The sequence below is a fragment of the Nerophis ophidion genome, linkage group LG08 (assembly GCF_033978795.1).
Source record: "Nerophis ophidion isolate RoL-2023_Sa linkage group LG08, RoL_Noph_v1.0, whole genome shotgun sequence".
Classification (NCBI taxonomy): domain Eukaryota; kingdom Metazoa; phylum Chordata; class Actinopteri; order Syngnathiformes; family Syngnathidae; genus Nerophis; species Nerophis ophidion.
In genome coordinates, this window is record NC_084618.1 from 5193412 (window position 1) to 5212667 (window position 19256).

General features: G+C 37.1%; 1 pseudogene; it reads right to left on the reverse strand.

The window, feature by feature from the left end:
* LOC133557227 (proteasome activator complex subunit 4B-like) overlaps window positions 1-19256 on the reverse strand; it is a 199170-nt pseudogene that overhangs the window by 173207 nt on the left and 6707 nt on the right.

Sequence of the window (19256 nt, forward strand, 5' to 3'; positions counted from 1 at the left end):
ACTCTGTATTTAGTTAGCGCAGGTAGCATGAAGCAGGGCTTTTATTGTGAAGATAGGAAATGTGCAGTCGGCCTTTAGAGTTTTGACGGAAGGTACGGCGCGAGAGTCTGTTGAAATAAAAAGTGTTTCTCGCCTTCCTCTCGGTCATATTTTCATAATAATGATCTTGCAGCAGCCAGCGTCATCTCACAAGACCCTCCGGTACCGTGAATGTCATTTAAGTGACGTCTTGGTGAAGATTGATGATCACTCATTTTTAGGTCTATTTTTTTTTAAAGCCTGGCTGGAGATCGACTGACACACCCGCCGCGGTCGACTGGTAGCTCGCGATCGACGTAATGGGCACACCTGGTCTAGGACAAGGGCATCCAACAAGGGCTGGGCGATATATTGATACACTCAATATATCGCGAGTTTGTCTCTGTGCGATATAGAAAATGACTGTATTACACCACAACAGGGGTCACCAACCTTTTTGAAACCAAGAGCTACTTCTTGGGTACTGATTAATGTGAAGGGCTACCAGTTTGATACACACTTACATAAATTGCCAGAAATAGCCTATTTGCTCTATTTACTTTTAATAAATAAATCTATATATATATATATATATGTGTATACATATATATATATATAAAAAGTGGGTATCTTTGCCTGTCATTCCGTTGTACATTTTTTTTCCTTTTACGGAAGGTTTTTTGTAGAGCAGAAAGGATGGAAAAACACTTAATTGAATTGTTTAGAAGAGGAAAAAACATGAAAAAAATTTTTTTAATTCTGAAACATATTTTATCTTCAATTTCGACTCTTTAAAATTCAAAATTCAACCGAAAAAAATGGAGAAATACTTGCTACTGTAATTCGAATCTTTTTGGAAAAAATTAAAAAAAAAGAATTTATGGAACATCAGTCATTTTTCCTGATTAAGATTAATTTTAGAATTTTGATGACATGTTTTAAATAGGTTAAAATCCAATCTGCACTTTGTTAGAATATATAACAAATTGGACCAAGCTATATTTCTAACAAAGACACATCATTATTTCTTCTAGATTTTCCAGAACAAATTTTTTTTAAAGAAATTCAAAAGACTTTGAAATAAGATTTAAATTTGATTCTACAGATTTTCTAGATTTGCCAGAATATATTTTTTTTAATTTTAATCATAAGTTTGAAGAAATATTTCACAAGTATTCTTCGTCAAAAAAACAGAAGCTAAAATGAAGAGTTAAATTAAAATGTATTTATTATTCTTTACAATAAAAAATTAAAAATTTACTTGAACATTGATTTAAATTGTCAGGAAAGAAGAGGAAGGAATTTAAAAGATAAAAAGGTATATGTGTTTAAAAATCCTAAAATCATTTTTAAGGTTGTATTTTTTCTCTAAAATTGTCTTTCTGAAAGTTATAAGAAGCAAAGTAAAAAGATAAATGAATTTATTCAAACAAGTGAAGACCAAGTCTTTAAAATATTTATTTGGGTTTTCAAATTCTATTTGAGTTTTGTCTCTCTTAGAATTAAAAATGTCGAGCAAAGCGAGACCAGCTTGCTAGTGAATAAATACAATTTAAAAAAATAGAGGCAGCTCACTGGTAAGTGCTGCTATTTGAGCTATTTTTAGAACAGGCCAGCGGGCGACTCATCTGGTCCTTACGGGCTACCTGGTGTTGGTGACCCCTGGACTACAGGCTCTTCCCACTCTTGTCTCTCCTTCTCACAGACAGCAAGCGCACCCCTCGAAGGGCAGAGAGGTAGCAGCATGGGTAACGTTAGCTGTGGTGCGAGTGGTAATACGAGAAAGAGAAAGTGCCAATCTGGTAACAAATGAAGGAAGAATTAATTCCCAGGAAAAACAGCAGGGGGTCCATCGTCTGGCGGAGGTTTGGCTTCAAGTGGAAATTTGTCGGACAGACAACGGTAATTTGTCAAGTGTGGGGCAAAATTGTTGCTACAAAGACTAGCATCACTGCTAATGTGTAGCATCAATTGAAAAGTCACCTGCTAGAGAATGAAGAGTGCTTACTCCGCATGTCAACATCTCCATTCGGTGCCACGCCAACAAAATGCCGGGGCAACAATTTCCACTTCAACACCGTATGAAAAAAATAGTGAATATAAGGAGATAACGATTTGATTTCCTATTATGCAGCCCATTTTTATTTGACAGTTATTGAAATATCTTGTGTGACATCATGCACAAAATTGCATTTTATTTGTTTTCAAATATTGTAGTGGCGTTCTGTACAAAAAGTACACTTTAGTTTTGTTTTGATATGTCATCTTAGTGACATCATACAACAAAGTGCACCCAATCTTTTTCCATTTTCAATACTTTTTTTAAAAATGCTCTAGGGCAGTGGTTCTCAACCTTTTTTCAGTGATGAACATTTTTTTAATTCAAGTATTTTCAACCAAAAGCATTTTTGGTTGAAAAAAAAAAAGCTAAAGAAGTAAAATACAGCACTATGTCATCAGTTTCTGATTTATTAAATTGTATAACAGTGCAAATTATTGCTCATTTTTAGTGGTCTTTCTTGAACTAATTGGAAAAAAAGATATAAAAATAACTAAAAACTAAACAAGTGACTCAATAAAAAATTAAAGCTGCAAGCAGCGTTGGTCGGGTCCGCCTTTGGCCGCTGCCAAGCCGTGGTCTAAGTCAGACCTACATAGAGGTTTTTGTTTCATGTCTCTACGACATTCCTAACAGAAGTTACGAGCAGTTTTGTCTGGGTTTTTTCCTAGGGGACGCTAGAGCGCAATTTTGACTTTGGAGGTTTCATTTTTTACTAGATGGCAGTTTTCGCCAGTCCTGATGTGTGTGTAAAATTTGGTGAGTTTTGAAGCATGTTAAGGGGGTCAAATTACAGATCGACGTTTCTGGATGTTGTTGAAAAATGGCTTTCGCTTAGCATAGTAGAGCTTTAACTTGTACTTTGAAGCATTTAAAGGGGGTCAAATTACAGCTCAAAGAGGCAAAAATGCCTTTTTTTTTAGGAAACTTTGCGCAGGGGTTCTTTGAAGGCGCATAAAATCAAAACCGGAGCAGTAATCAAAACTCTGTTCTATACTCTTAATCAGAAGGGTTCAATCTCTCTCCTGTGCGAGTTTGAAGCCGAAACGACATACGTTTTTTTCTAAATCTCACGTACCACTTGGCATACCTTTAAGTACCCCCAGGGTTACGTGTACTCCCATTGAGCTCAAATATACCTATTAATGAGGCATATTGATGCAATATGTACATCCATCCATCCATCCATCATCTTCCGCTTATCCGAGGTCGGGTCGCGGGGGCAGCAGCCTAAGCAGGGAAGCCCAGACTTCCCTATCTCCAGCCACTTCGTCTAGCTCTTCCCGGGGGATCCCGAGGCGTTCCCAGGCCAGCCGGGAGACATAGTCTTCCCAACGTGTCCTGGGTCTTCCCCGTGGCCTCCTACCGGTTGGACGTGCCCTAAACACCTCCCTAGGGAGGCGTTCGGGTGGCATCCTGACCAGATGCCCGAACCACCTCATCTGGCTCCTCTCGATGTGGAGGAGCAGCGGCTTTACGTAGAGCTCCACCCGGATGGCAGAGCTTTTCACCCTATCTCTAAGGGAGAGACCCGCCACACGGCGGAGGAAACTCATTTCGGCCGTTTGTACCCGTGATCTTATCCTTTCGGTCATGACCCAAAGCTCATGACCATAGGTGAGGATGGGAACGTAGATCGACCGGTAAATTGAGAGCTTTGCCTTCCGGCTCAGCTCCTTCTTCACCACAACGGATCAATACATCGTCCGCATTACTGAAGACGCCGCACCGATCCGCCTGTCGATCTCACGATCCACTCTTCCCCCCACTCGTGAACAAGACTCCTAGGTACTTGAACTCCTCCACTTGGGGCAGGGTCTCCTCCCCAACCCGGAGATGGCATTCCACCCTTTTCCGGGCGAGAACCATGGACTCAGACTTGGAGGTGCTGATTCTCATTCCGGTCGCTTCACACTCGGCTGCAAACCGATCCAGTGAGAGCCAAAAAAAGCATGTTAGCATAGATTACCTTGCAGTCATGCAGTGACCAAACGTGCCTGATTAGTACTCTATCAAGTCAGTAACATCAACAAAGTGCACCTTTGTGCATTCACGCACAGTATAAAACGTTTGGTGGACAAAACGAGACAAGAGTGGAAGATTTTACATGTAAACAAACTGTTGCGTTTATTTGTATTCCCCCGCCCCCAGCTTAGTCCATTTTCAATCATTTTTAAAAAATGCTCTAGGGAGCCACTTGTGTGGCACTAAAGAGCCGCATGTGGGTTGCTGACCCCTGGTTTAGCATACAATGATGTACATGGAGTTGCTGACAAAATGTATTAAAGTGGTGCCCCACATTCTTTCATTTTGTCAGCGTGCGGCTCCCAGTGGAACACTTTTAGACACCCTGGACTCCAGCCTTACTGCTAATTGACTGAATAATTGATTAGGAGTGTGTAAATAAATACCTCATCAAAATGTAAATAGAGCATTTATCAGAATTGTGTGTGTGTGTGAGTGTGTGTTGGCATGGGCACAATTGCATTCAAGCATGTGTGCGCACATCTGTGCACTGATGGAAGAAATTATTCAGGATGATGATGATGATGCATCTTTGACTCAGCAGGAGAGCGGGAAAGGAAAAGACGAGATGATCCCCATGGAAGTGGATGTTTTTTTTTCTTCTAATCCATACATGATCATTTTTACCAACAATTTCGCCAGTGATGTCATTTTTTTCAAAGGGGGGGGGGGTAGGATATCGGAAAAAAAGTGCTGACAGGATGCGAGTTATGTGTATTGATGTCCAAGTAGAACATTCCCAGACACTTTCCTTCTGCCCCGCTCTCTCTCCAAACCGGGGTTGTTCAACTGAAATGTTTTCGCACTTCTCTATTATTCTTATGCGAGGCTGGGTATTAAACTTTCACCAAATTGCTAAAACTCAGAAATCGATTCACAACTTAAATCAAAGACCCGACAGGACCTGTTGAAAAAACAAGCAAAAGATTGTAAATACTCCAGAAAAACTCCTCAAAGATCCTCTATTTGACAGAAGTGTTTTGCTGTTTTTCACTTCCCACTGCCAAAAAAGTCAAATGAGTCAAAGATCCTCTATGTGACAGTACCCCACTGCTGTTTTTAATGACCTACTGCAAGAATACTGGTCAAAGATCCTTTACACATACGAAAGGAATGCTGGGCTGCTTTATTGGACCTACTGCAAAAAAAAAAAAAAAATTGGCAAAACATTGTATATAGTTAAAGATCCTCTATATGCCAGGAGAACTCATGTTTATGACCTACTCAAAAAAAAAAAAACTATAGTCAAAGATCTTTTATTTGATAGGACAAGGGATGAAATTTTCACGAAATTGCTAAAAGTCAGAAATTAATTCACAAAGTATACCAAAGATTATTTATATGCGAGAGGAAAATTGCTGCTTTATAGGACCTACTGCAAAAACAGGCAAAAGATTGTAAATACTCCAGAAAACACTCCTCAAAGATCCTCTATTTGACAGAAGTATTTTTCTGTTTTTCACTTCCCACCGCCAAAAAAAGTCAAACGAGTCAAAGATCCTCTATGTGACAGTACCCCACTGCTGTTTTTAATGACCTACTACAAGAATACTGGTCAAAGATCCTTTACACATATGACAGGAATGCTGGGCTGCTTTATTGGACCTACTGCAAAAACAGGCAAAAGACTGTAAATACTCCAGAAAACAATCCTCAAAGATCCTCTATTTGACAGAAGTATTTTTCTGTTTTTCACTTCCCACCACCAAAAAAAGTCAAACAAGTCAAAGATCCTCTATGTGACAGCACCCCACTGCTGTTTTTAATGACCTACTGCAAGAATACTGGTCAAAGATCCTTTACACATACGACAGGAATGCTGGGCTGCTTTATTGGACCTACTGCAAAAAAACAAAACAAAAATTGGCTAAATATTGTTTATAGCTAAAGATCATCTATATGCCAGGAGCACTCTTCTGTGTTCATGACCTACTCCAAACAAACTATAGTCAAAGATCCTCTAATTGATCGGACATGGGATGAAACGTTCAGAAATCAATTCACAAATTATACCAAAAATTATTTATATGCGAGAGACACACTCTGCTGCTTAAAAAGGACCTACTGCAATGAAACAGGCCAAAGATTGTAAATACTCCAGGAAAATACTCCTCAAAGATCCTCTATTTGATAGGACAAGGGATGAAACTTTCACAAAATTGCTAAAAGTCAGAAATCAGGTCACAAATTATACCAAAGATTATTTATATAGAATATGTGACAGGAACACTGTTTTGAAGGACCTACTGCAAAACAAAAACAAAAAAATTGGCTAAATATTGTGTATAACTAAAGATCCTCTATATGCCAGGAGCGCTCTTCTGTGTTTATGACCTACTCCAAACAAACTATAGTCAAAGATCCTCTATTTGATCGGACAAGAGACGAAACTTTCAGAAATCAATTCACAAATTATACCAAAGTTTATTTATATGTGAGAAGAACACTCTGCTGCTTTAAAGGACCTACTGCAAAAAACAGACAAAAGATTGTAAATACTCCCGAAAAACTCAAAGATCCTCTATGTGACCGTACCCCACTGCTGTTTTTAATGACCTACTGCAAGAATACTGGTCAAATATCCTTTACACATACAACAGGAATGCTGGGCTGCTTTATTGGACCTACTGCAAAAAAACAAAACAAAAATTGGCAAAAGATTTTATATAGTTAAAGATCCTCTATATGCCAGGAGAACTCTTGTGTTTATGACCTACTCAAAAAAACAAACTATAGTCAAAGATCTTGTATTTGATAGGACAAGGGATGAAATTTTCACGAAATTGCTAAAAGTCAGAAATTAATTCACAAACTATACCAAAGATTATTTATATGCGAGAGAAAAATTGCTGCTCTATAGGACCTACTGCAAAAACAGGCAAAAGATTGTAAATACTCCAGAAAAACCCTGGTCAAAGATCCTCTATTTGACAGAAGTATTTTTCTGTTTTTCACTTCCCACTACCAAAAAAAGTCAAACGAGTCAAAGATCCTCTATGTGACAGTAAGCCACTGCTGTTTTTAATGACCTACTGCAAGAATACTGGTCAAAGATCATTTACACATACGACAGGAATGCTGGGCTGCTTTATTGGACCTACTGCAAAAAAACAAAACAAAAATTGGCAAAAGATTGTATATAGTTAAATATCCTCTTTATGCCAGGAGAACTCTTGTGTTTATGACCTACTCAAAAAAACAAACTATAGTCAAAGATCTTTTATTTGATAGGACAAGGGATGAAATTTTCACGAAATTGCTAAAAGTCAGAAATTAATTCACAAAGTATGCCAAAGATTATTTATATGCGAGAGGAAAATTGCTGCTTTATAGGACCTACTGCAAAAAACAGGCAAAAGATTGTAAATACTCCAGAAAACACTCCTCAAAGATCCTCTATTTGGCATAAGTATTTTTCTGCTTTTCACTTCCCACCACCAAAAAAAGTCAAACGAGTCAAAGATCCTCTATGTGACAGTACCCCACTGCTGTTTTTAATGACCTACTGCAAGAATACTGGTCAAAGATCCTTTACACATACGACAGGAATGCTGGGCTGCTTTATTGGACCTACTGCAAAAAAACAAAACAAAAATTGGCTAAATATTGTTTATAGCTAAAGATCATCTATATGCCAGGAGCACTCTTCTGTGTTTATGACCTACTCCAAACAAACTATAGTCAAATATCCTCTAATTGATCGGACATGGGATGAAACGTTCAGAAATCAATTCACAAATTATACCAAAAATTATTTATATGCGAGAGACACACTCTGCTGCTTAAAAAGGACCTACTGCAAAGATACAGGCCAAAGATTGTAAATACTCCAGGAAAATACTCCTCAAAGATCCTCTATTTGATAGGACAAGGGATGAAACTTTCACAAAATTGCTAAAAGTCAGAAATCAGGTCACAAATTAAACCAAAGATTATTTATATAGAATATGTGACAGGAACACTGTTTTGAAGGACCTACTGCAAAACAAAAACCAAAAAATTGGCTAAATATTGTGTATAACTAAAGATCATCTATATGCCAGGAGCGCTCTTCTGTGTTTATGACCTACTCCAAACAAACTATAGTCAAAGATCCTCTATTTGATCGCACAAGGGATGAAACTTTCAGAAATCAATTCACAAATTATACCAAAGTTTATTTATATGTGAGAGGAACACTCTGCTGCTCTATAGGACCTACTGCAAAAAACAGGCAAAAGATTGTAAATACTCCAGAAAAACTCCTCAAAGATCCTCTATTTGACAGAAGTGTTATGCTGTTTTTCTCTTCCCACTGCCAAAAAAGTCAAATGAGTCAAAGATCCTCTATGTGACAGTACCCCACTGCTGTTTTTAATGACCTACTGTAAGAATACTGGTCAAAGATCCTTTACACATACGACAGGAATGCTGGGCTGCTTTATTGGACCTACTGCAAAAAAACAAAACAAAAATTGGCTAAATATTGTTTATAGCTAAAGATCCTCTATATGCCAGGAGCGCTCTTCTGTGTTTATGACCTACTCCAAACAAACTATAGTCAAAGATCCTCTAATTGATCGGACATGGGATGAAACTTTCAGAAATCAATTCACAAATTATACCAAAAATTATTTATATGCGAGAGACACACTCTGCTGCTTAAAAAGGACCTACTGCAAAAAACAGACAAAAGATTGTAAATACTCCAGGAAAATACTCCTCAAAGATCCTCTATTTGATAGGACAAGGGATGAAACTTTCACAAAATTGCTAAAAGTCAGAAATCAGGTCACAAATTATACCAAAGATTATTTATATAGAATATGTGACAGGAACACTGTTTTGAAGGACCTACTGCAAAACAAAAACAAAAAAATTGTCTAAATATTGTGTATAACTAAAGATCATCTATATGCCAGGAGCACTCTTCTGTGTTTATGACCTACTCCAAACAAACTATAGTCAAAGATCCTCTAATTGATCGGACATGGGATGAAACGTTTAGAAATCAATTCACAAATTATACCAAAAATTATTTATATGCGAGAGACACACTCTGCTGCTTTATAGGACCTACTGCAATGAAACAGGCCAAAGATTGTAAATACTCCACAAAAACACCCCTCAAAGATCCTCTATTTGATAGGACAAGGGATGAAACTTTCACAAAATTGCTAAAAGTCAGAAATCAGGTCACAAATTATACCAAAGATTATTTATATAGAATATGTGACAGGAACACTGTTTTGAAGGACCTACTGCAAAACAAAAACAAAAAAATTGGCTAAATATTGTGTATAACTAAAGATCCTCTATATGCCAGGAGCACTCTTCTGTGTTTATGACCTACTCCAAACAAACTATAGTCAAAGATCCTCTATTTGATCGGACAAGGGATGAAAATTCCAGAAATCAATTCACAAATTATACCAAAGGTTATTTATATGTGAGAGGAACACTCTGCTGCTCTACAAGACCTACTGCAAAAACAGGCAAAAGATTGTAAATACTCCAGAAGACACTCCTCAAAGATCCTCTATTTGACAGAAGTATTTTTCTGTTTTTCACTTCCCACCGCCAAAAAAAGTAAAATGAGTCAAAGATCCTCTATGTGACAGTACCCCACTGCTGTTTTTAATGACCTACTGCAAGAATACTGGTCAAAGATCCTTTACACATACGAAAGGAATGCTGGGCTGCTTTATTGGACCTACTGCAAGAAAACAAAACAAAAATTGGCTAAATATTGTGTATAGCTAAAGATCATCTATATGCCAAGAGCGCTCTTCTGTGTTTATGACCTACTCCAAACAAACTATAGTCAAAGATCCTCTATTTGATCGGACATGGGATGAAACGTTCAGAAATCAATTCACAAATTATACCAAAAATTATTTATATGCGAGAGACACACTCTGCTGCTTAAAAATGACCTACTGCAAAGATACAGGCCAAAGATTGTAAATACTCCAGGAAAATACTCCTCAAAGATCCTCTATTTGATAGGACAAGGGATGAAACTTTCACAAAATTGTCACAAATTATACCAAAGATTATTTATATAGAATATGTGACAGGAACACTGTTTTGAAGGACCTACTGCAAAACAAAAACCAAAAAATTGGCTAAATATTGTGTATAACTAAAGATCATCTATATGCCAGGAGCGCTCTTCTGTGTTTATGACCTACTCCAAACAAACTATAGTCAAAGATCCTCTATTTGATCGGACAAGGGATGAAAATTTCAGAAATCAATTAACAAATTATACCAAAGTTTATTTATATGTGAGAGGAACACTCTGCTGCTTTATAGGACATACTGCAAAAAACAGGCAAAAGATTGTAAATACTCCCGAAAAACTAATCAAAGATCCTCAATTTGACAGAAGTGTTTTGCTGTTTTTCTCTTCCCACTGCCAAAAAAGTCAAATGAGTCAAAGATCCTCTATGTGACAGCACCCCACTGCTGTTTTTAATGACCTACTGTAAGAATACTAGACGAATATCCTTTACACATACGACAGGAATGCTGGGCTACTTTATTGGACGTACTGCAAAAAAACAAAACAAAAATTGGCAAAAGATTGTATATAGTTAAAGATCCTCTATATGCCAGGAGCGTTCTTCTGTGTTTATGACCTACTCAAAAAAACTATAGTCAAAGATCCTCTATTTGATAGGACAACGGATGAAACTTTCACCAAATTCTAAAAGTCAGAAAACAATTCACAAATGTTACCAAAGATTATTTATATGCGACAGGAACACCTACTGGAGGTTGAAAGCTGGCAGCTTAGTTGCCAGAATTTTTGTGTTAAATTTAAAAAAGTTTTTACAAAACTATACTGTTAATGTAAAAATAGTACAAGTTCTTTTTTTATTCGGGCAACTTAGCTGCCAGTTTTTGTGCCATAAAAACAAATGTACCGTCTCTGTTTACCGTAGATTTTACAGTCAAAATATGGCAGATTTTTACAGTCAAAATATGGCAGATCAGTCAACAGAATTTTAACGCAAAAAACAGTAGTTTTTTTTCCAATTTACACTAAATTGGCCCTAGTGTGTGAATGTGAGTGTGAATGTTGTCTGTCTATCTGTGTTGGCCCTGCGATGAGGTGGCGACTTGTCCAGGGTGTACCCCGCCTTCCGCCCGATTGTAGCTGAGATAGGCGCCAGCGCCCCCGCGACCCCAAAAGGGAATAAGTGGTAGAAAATGGATGGATGGAGTAATATGTTGTAAAAAACACCGTAAAATGTATTGTCATTTTTATTAATTTGCTGGGTAGTTGGCTGTAAAATTAAGTATTTTTTTATGTTTGGAAAGCATGATAATCTGTAATATTTGTTGCAATATTGGATACTATTAAAGTTTAAAAGGTTCAAGAATTTCAAGAAGTACAGATTTTTTTTCTTTCAAATAAAAAAAAATAACTACATTTAGTGAGAAAATAATTGACATTGTTTTTACAACATTATATTGTTAATGGAAAAACAGTACAAATAATTTTTTTATTCTGGCAATTTAGCTGCCAGTTTTTGTACCGTAAAAACAAATGTACCGTCTTTCCATTTACAGTAATACACCGTTAAAGTCAAAATACGTCGATTTTACAGTCAAAATATGGCAGCTTAATCAACAAAATTTTTACGCAAAAAACAGTAGTTTTTTTTCCAATTTACAGTAATATGTTGTAAAAAACACCGTAAAATGTATTATCATTTTTATTAATTTGCTGGGTAGTTGGCTGTAAAGTTAAGTATTTTTTTTATATTTTTAAATGTTTGGAAAGTATGATAATCTGTAATATTTGTTGCAATATTGGATACTATTAAAGTTTAAAAGGTCTGTAATTTCAAGAAGTACAGATTTTTTTTCTTTCAAAAAAAAAAAAAATTAACTACATTTAGTGAGAAAATAATTGACATTGTTTTTACAACATTATATTGTTAATGGAAAAACAGTACAAATAATTTTTTTATTCTGGCAACTTAGCTGCCAGTTTTTCTACCGTAAAAACAAATGTACCATCTTTGCATTTACAGTAATACACCGTTAAAGACAAAATACGTAGATTTTACAGTCAAAATATGGCAGCTTAATCAACAAAATTTTAACGCAAAAAACAGTAGTTTTTTTTTCCAATTTACAGTAATATGTTGGAAAAAACACCGTAAAATGTATTGTCATTTTTATTAATTTGCTGGGTAGTTGGCTGTAAATTTACGTTTTTTTTTGTTTTTTTTAATATTTGGAAAGTATAATAATCTGTCAAATTCGTTGCATTATTGGATACAATTAAAGTTTAAAAAGGTCTGCAATTTCAAGCAGTTCATATATTTTTTCTGTCAAAATACATTTTTTTTTTTTACTTTTAGTGAGAAAATATTAAGTACTTTATTGACACATTTTATGTGTTTTGCGGGCCAGATAAACTGATGTCGCGGACCAGATCTGGCCCTCGGGCCTGGAGTTTGAGGCCTGTGCTTTACACATACCACAGGAATGCTGGGCTGCTTTATTGGACTTACTGCAAAAAAATAAAATAAAATAAAAACATTGGCAAAAGATTGTATATATGACATAGTGGCTCTGCTGTTTTTAAGGACCGAGTGAAAAAGAAAGCTCGTCCAACATCACCTGTGTGACAGGACCACTCTTCTCTTTTTATGGACCTATTGCAAAAATGCTAGTTAAAGATCCTCTATTTGCCAGGAGCTCTCTTCCCTTTATTTCACAGGTGTCAAAGGCAAGGCCCGGGACCAGATCTGGCCTATGACATCATTTTATCTGGCCAGCAAACACCTGGAAATGATGCTTGTCAAAGTACTTCATGTTTTCTCACTAAATGTAAAAGAGTTTTTACATTTTGACAGACAAAAATATATTTACTGCTTGAAATTCCATACCGTTTATATTTTAATAGTATCTAATATTGCAACAAATATTACAGTATATATTAGCATACTTTCCAAATATGTTTTTGTCTAAATAAAAATACCTAACTTTACAGAAAACTACCCATCAAATTAATAAAAATGACATTAAATTTTACGTTTTTCTTTACAGCATATAAGTGTTCATTAAAAACACTACAGTTTTTTTGCGTTAAAATTCTGTTGACTGATCTGCCGGTTTTTGACTGTAAAATCTCCGGTTGTTTTTACTGTAAATGGAAAGACGGTACATTTGTTTACGGTAGAAAAACTGGCAGCTAAGATGCCAGAATAAAAAAATTATTTGTACTATTTTTCCATTAACAATATAATGTTGTAAAAAAACAATGTGAATAATTTTCTCACTAAATGTAGTTAATTTTTTTTTTAATTAAAAAAAATATCTGTACTGCTTGAAATTGCATACTTTTTTAAACTTTAATAGTATCCAATATTGCAACAAATATTACAGATTATCATACTTTCCAAACATTTAAAAAACTAAAAAAATACTTAACTTTAGAGCCAACTACCCAGCAAATTAATAAAAATTACAATACATTTTACGGTGTTTTTTTACAACATATTACTGTAAACTGACAAAAAAACCCTGTTTTTTTATGTTAAAATTCTGTTGACTGATCTGCCATATTTTGACTGTAAAATCTACGTATTTTGTCTTTAACGGTGTATTACTGTAAATGGAAAGATGGTACATTATTTTTACGGTAGAAAAACTGGAAGCTAAGTTGCCAGAATAAAAAAATAACTTGTTCTGTTTTTCCATTAACAATATAATGTTGTAAAAACAATGTAAATTTTTTTGTCACTAAATGTAGTTAATTTTTTTTTAATTAAAAAAAATATCCTGTACTGCTTGAAATTGCATACTTTTTTAAACTTTAATAGTATCCAATATTGCAACAAATATTACAGATTATCATACTTTCCAAACATTTAAAAAAATAAGATACTTAACTTTATAGCCAACTACCCTGCAAATTAATAAAAATGACAATACATTTTACGGTGTTTTTTACAGCATATTATTTTAAATTGAAAAAAAAAACTACTGATTTTTGTGTTAAAATTCTGTTGACTGAGCTGCCGTATTTTGACAGTAAAATCTACGTATTTTGTCTTTAACGGTGTATTACTGTAAATGGAAAGACGGTACATTTGTTTTTACGGTAGAAAAACTGGCAGCTAAATTGCCAGAATAAAAATATTATTTGTACTGTTTTTCCACTAACAATATAATGTTGTAAAAACAATGTCAATTATTTTCTCACTAAATGTAGTTAATTTTTATTTTTTTTTGAAAGAAAAAAAATTTGTACTTCTTGAAATTAAACTTTAATAGGATCCAATATTGCAACAAATATTACAGAATATTATCATAATTTCCAAACATTTAAAAAATGTTATAATAAAACACTTTGTCAGGCTTTCCCCTGACAGTTTGTCTATGTTTTAGTTTTTTCCTCTGCATTTGTCTGTTTCCTCTGTGTTTAGTATCTCCTGTCTTTAGTTCCTGTCTAGAGCTCTTATTTTGTCAGCTTCTTGTCTTGTTCCCTGAGTGCTGTGTTCCTCCTCAGCTGCGGCTGATTGGCATCTGGCCACACCTGTTGCCAATCAGCCTGCTCCTATTTGTACCTGCTTTGTCTTGTGTCAGTTGCTGGATCATTGTATTGTCGTTGCCACATATCACTCTTGTCGTGCTACCTGTCGTGTCGTTTTGTTACAGCTACTACCTGTCATGCTACGTTTTGTCCTGGTCGTAGCGGTAAGCTGTTTGTTAGCATTAGTTGTTTCCAGTTTGGCTTCACGGTGGCAGAGGGGTTAGTGCGTCTGCCTCACAATACGAAGCTCCTGCAGTCCTGGGTTCAAATCCAGCCTCGGGATCTTTCTATGTGGAGTTTGCATGTTCTCCCCGTGAATGCGTGGGTTCCCTCCGGGTACTCCGGCTTCCTCCCACTTCCAAAGACATGCACCTGGGGATAGGTTGATTGGCAACACTAAATTGGCCCTAGTGTGTGAATGTTGTCTGTCTATCTGTGTTGGCCCTGTGATGAGGTGGCGACTTGTCCAGGGTGTACCCCGCCTTCCGCCCGATTGTAGCTGAGATAGGCGCCAGCGCCCCCCGCGACCCCACAAGGGAATAAGCGGTAGAAAATGGATGGATGGATGTTTCCAGTTTTTCTGTTTGCTATCCACTAGCTTCCATGCTAAAGTTCCTTTTTCTTTTCTATCTTCCAGTGCTAGCTCCCTTACTTTGTAATTCCGCCCACTTGCGTGCTTTTTGTTTGTTGTTGTTTAGTTTTAATTAAATCATGTTTTCATATTCTATGCCAGCCTCCATCTCTGCATCTTGGGGTTCATCAACAACAAATACATCTGACACACTTAACTTTACAGTCAACTACCCAGCAAATTAATAAAAATGACAATACATTTTACAGTGTTCTTTACAGCATATAAACTGAAAAAAACCCTGTTTTTATGTTAAAATTCTGTTGACTGATCTGCCCTATTTTTAATGTTAAATTTACGTATTTTGTCTTTAACGGTGTATTACTCTAAATGGAAAGACGGTCAATTTGTTTTTACGGTAGAAAAACTGGCAGCTAAGTTGCCAGAATAAAAAAAAATAACATGTACTGTTTTTCCATCAACGATATAATGTAAAAAACAAATCTGGCAACTAAGCTGCCAACTTTTTCCGTAAAACCCAACCCAAAAAACTGGTACCGTTTTTGCATTTACCGTAAAATATTGTAAAAAAAAAAAAAAAAACATTTTGCAGTAAAAGGCTGTAAATGTAAAGTTTTTACTGTATAATAGACAGTCTACTTAAAACAATTTATATAATTAATTATGAAATCCAGAGGCAAATTCATACAATATTCACTGTTACAAGGGGCCCTCTGATGGCAGCCATAACTGCCATGTGGCCCTCAATGAAAACCACTGACATCCCTGGTATAGCCCTTTATGTTGTGTACAAACCACTAAAATATGCAATTTTGTCGAAGTTGGAACCCATTATTCATATTCACATTCTTTGTTATGGAGAAATGTTCTTCATTATACCATCCAAGATTGAATTAAGTTTGTAAATCCAGGTTCCATTGTACTGATTTATCAAGTTACAATCAGTGTAGAAAGTGTTTATGAGTGTGTGACAATCCATCCATCCATCCATCTTCCGCTTATCCGAGGTCGGGTCGCGGGGGCAACAGCCTAAGCAGGGAAACCCAGACTTCCCTCTCCTCAGCCACTTCGTCTAGCTCTTCCCGGGGGATCCCGAGGCGTTCCCAGGCCAGCCGGGAGACATAGTCTTCCCAACGTGTCCTGGGTCTTCCCCGTGGCCTCCTACCGGTTGGACGTGCCCTAAACACCTCCCTAGGGAGGCGTTCGGGTGGCATCCTGACCAGATGCCCGAACCACCTCATCTGGCTCCTCTCGATGTGGAGGAGCAGCGGCTTTACTTTGAGTTCCTCCCGGATGGCAGAGCTTCTCACCCTATCTCTAAGGGAGAGACCCAAACTCATTTCGGCCGCTTGTACCCGTGATCTTATCCTTTCGGTCATGACCCAAAGCTCATGACCATAGGTGAGGATGGGAACGTAGATCGACCGGTAAATTGAGAGCTTTGCCTTCCGGCTCAGCTCCTTCACCACAACGGATCGGTACAACGTCCGCATTACTGAAGACGCCGCACCGATCCGCCTGTCGATCTCACGATCCACTCTTCCCTCACTCGTGAACAAGACTCCTAGGTACTTGAACTCCTCCACTTGGGGCAGGGTCTCCTCCCCAACCCGGAGATGGCACTCCACCCTTTTCCGGGCGAGAACCATGGACTCGGACTTGGAGGTGCTGATTCTCATTCCGGTCGCTTCACACTCGGCTGCGAACCGATCCAGCGAGAGCTGAAGATCCCAGTTAGATGAAGCCATCAGGACCACATCATCTGCAAAAAGTAGAGACCTAATCCCGCGGCCACCAAACCGGATCCCCTCAACGCCTTGACTGCGCCTAGAAATTCTGTCCATAAAAGTTATGAACAGAATCTGTGACAAAGGACAGCCTTGGCGGAGTCCAACCCTCACTGGAGTGTGTGACAAAATCATCTAAAATGCCTACAATATCAGGGTAATATAAATCAGTAATAAGGTCCCGACTAGGGTTGAACAGTGTACCGGTGCTAGTAAAGTACCGCGATACTAATGAATCATATTCGGTACTATACCGCCTCTAAAAAGTAAAAGTTAAAGCATTTTTATGGGCATGACGACGCGTCATCGTCACGTCTTAACATTGCTGGTTTTAAGAGCAAACGAGCATGTACGGCAGCGCACAATCACTGATTACTTACAAGCAGACATATTGTGTAGACAGAAAAGGGAGAACTAACGATAAAGGCTAAGATATAACACTGAAATACCCTCAGGAAGAGGTGCTTTAAAACATGGCTAACTAGCTAGCGACTAAAGTCCATCAGTCTGCAGTGTTTTAGCTACTTCTAAATCACCAATCCTCACTTCCATGATAACAAATAAAGTTTCTCACAAGTATCATCCCTGCAGGACGAGGAAAATCTAAACATGATTCACTACACACCGTGAGAGGATACAATAGCTCTCCAGCGTCACAATGTAAACAAATGCCATGGGTGGATCTACACTTGGCATCCACTGTAATGATACTAAGTACAAGAGCGTATCTAGTCGATATCACTGTTTTCAATATTTTTTATCGTCATATAATCTTTTTTAATTTACATTATATTTATAAACTAGACACGAGGGCTTAAATCATGACCAATGTATGATACTGTAACTACTTGGTATCACATCGATACCGACAATTATGGTATCATCCAAAACTAATGTAAAGCATCCAAACAGAAGAATAAGCGACTATTACATTTTAACAGAAGTGTAGATAGAACATGTTAAAAGAGAAACAATAAATGAAGAAGTGGATTAATAATTCATTTTCTACCGCTTGTCCTTAATTTTGACAAAATAAAAATGACGCTATGTTACTGCATATTTCAGCAGACAAATTAAGAGTAGGGAAAATATCGGCATCTGAGTGCTTTAAAATGTAATATCGGAAATGATCAGTATCGGTTTAAAAATTATCTGTATCTGTTTCAAAAAGTAAAAATGTATGACTTTTCAAAACACCGCTGTGTACACGGACGTGGGGAGAAGTACAGAGCGCAAATAAATTTTAAAAGGCACTAGCTTTGCGTGCTGGCCGAGTCACATAACTATACCTTTTCACACACACACAAGTGAATGCAACACATACTTGGTCAACAGCCATACAGGTCACACTGAGGGTGGCCGTATAAACAACTTTAACTTTAACACTGTTACAAATATGCGCCACACTGTGAACCCACACCAAACAAGAATGACAAACATCTCGGGAGAACATCCGCACCGTAACACAACGGAACAAATACCCAGAAACCCTTGCAGCACTAACTCTCCCGGGACGCTACAATATACACCCCCCGCTATCCCCAACACTGCCCACCTCAACCTCCTCATGCTCTCTCAGGGAGAGCATGTCCCAAATATAAAGTTGCTGTTTTGAGGCATGTTAAAAAAAAATAATGCACTTTGTGACTTCAATAATAAATTATGGCAGTGCCATGTTGGCATTTTTTTCCATAACTTGAGTTGATTTATTTTGGAAAATCTTGGTACATCGTTTAATGCATCCAGCGGGGCATCACAACAAAATTAAGCATAATGTGTTGATTCCAAGACTGTATATATCGGTATCGGTAATTAAGAGTTGGACAATATAGGATATCGGTAAAACAGCCATTATCGGACATCTCTAATTAAGAGTCTTAGTTTGCTTCCTACTACAAAAAGAAAAGTTGTCTCGTATGTTCACTATTTTATTTGAAGGATAAAATTGCAATAAGAAACATGGGCGGTGTGGCTCGGTTGGTAGAGTGGCCGTGCCAGCAACTTGAGGGTTCCAGGTTCGATACCCGCTTCTGCCATCCTAGTCACTGCCGTTGTGTCCTTGGGGAAGACACTTTACCCACCTGCTCCCAGTGCCACCCACACTGCTTTAAATGTAACTTAGATATTGGGTTTCACAATGTAAAGCGCTTTGAGTCACTGGAGAAAAGCGCTATATAAATATAATTCACTTCACTAATGTACCCTAAGATTTGTTTTAAAAATATAGCCAATAAT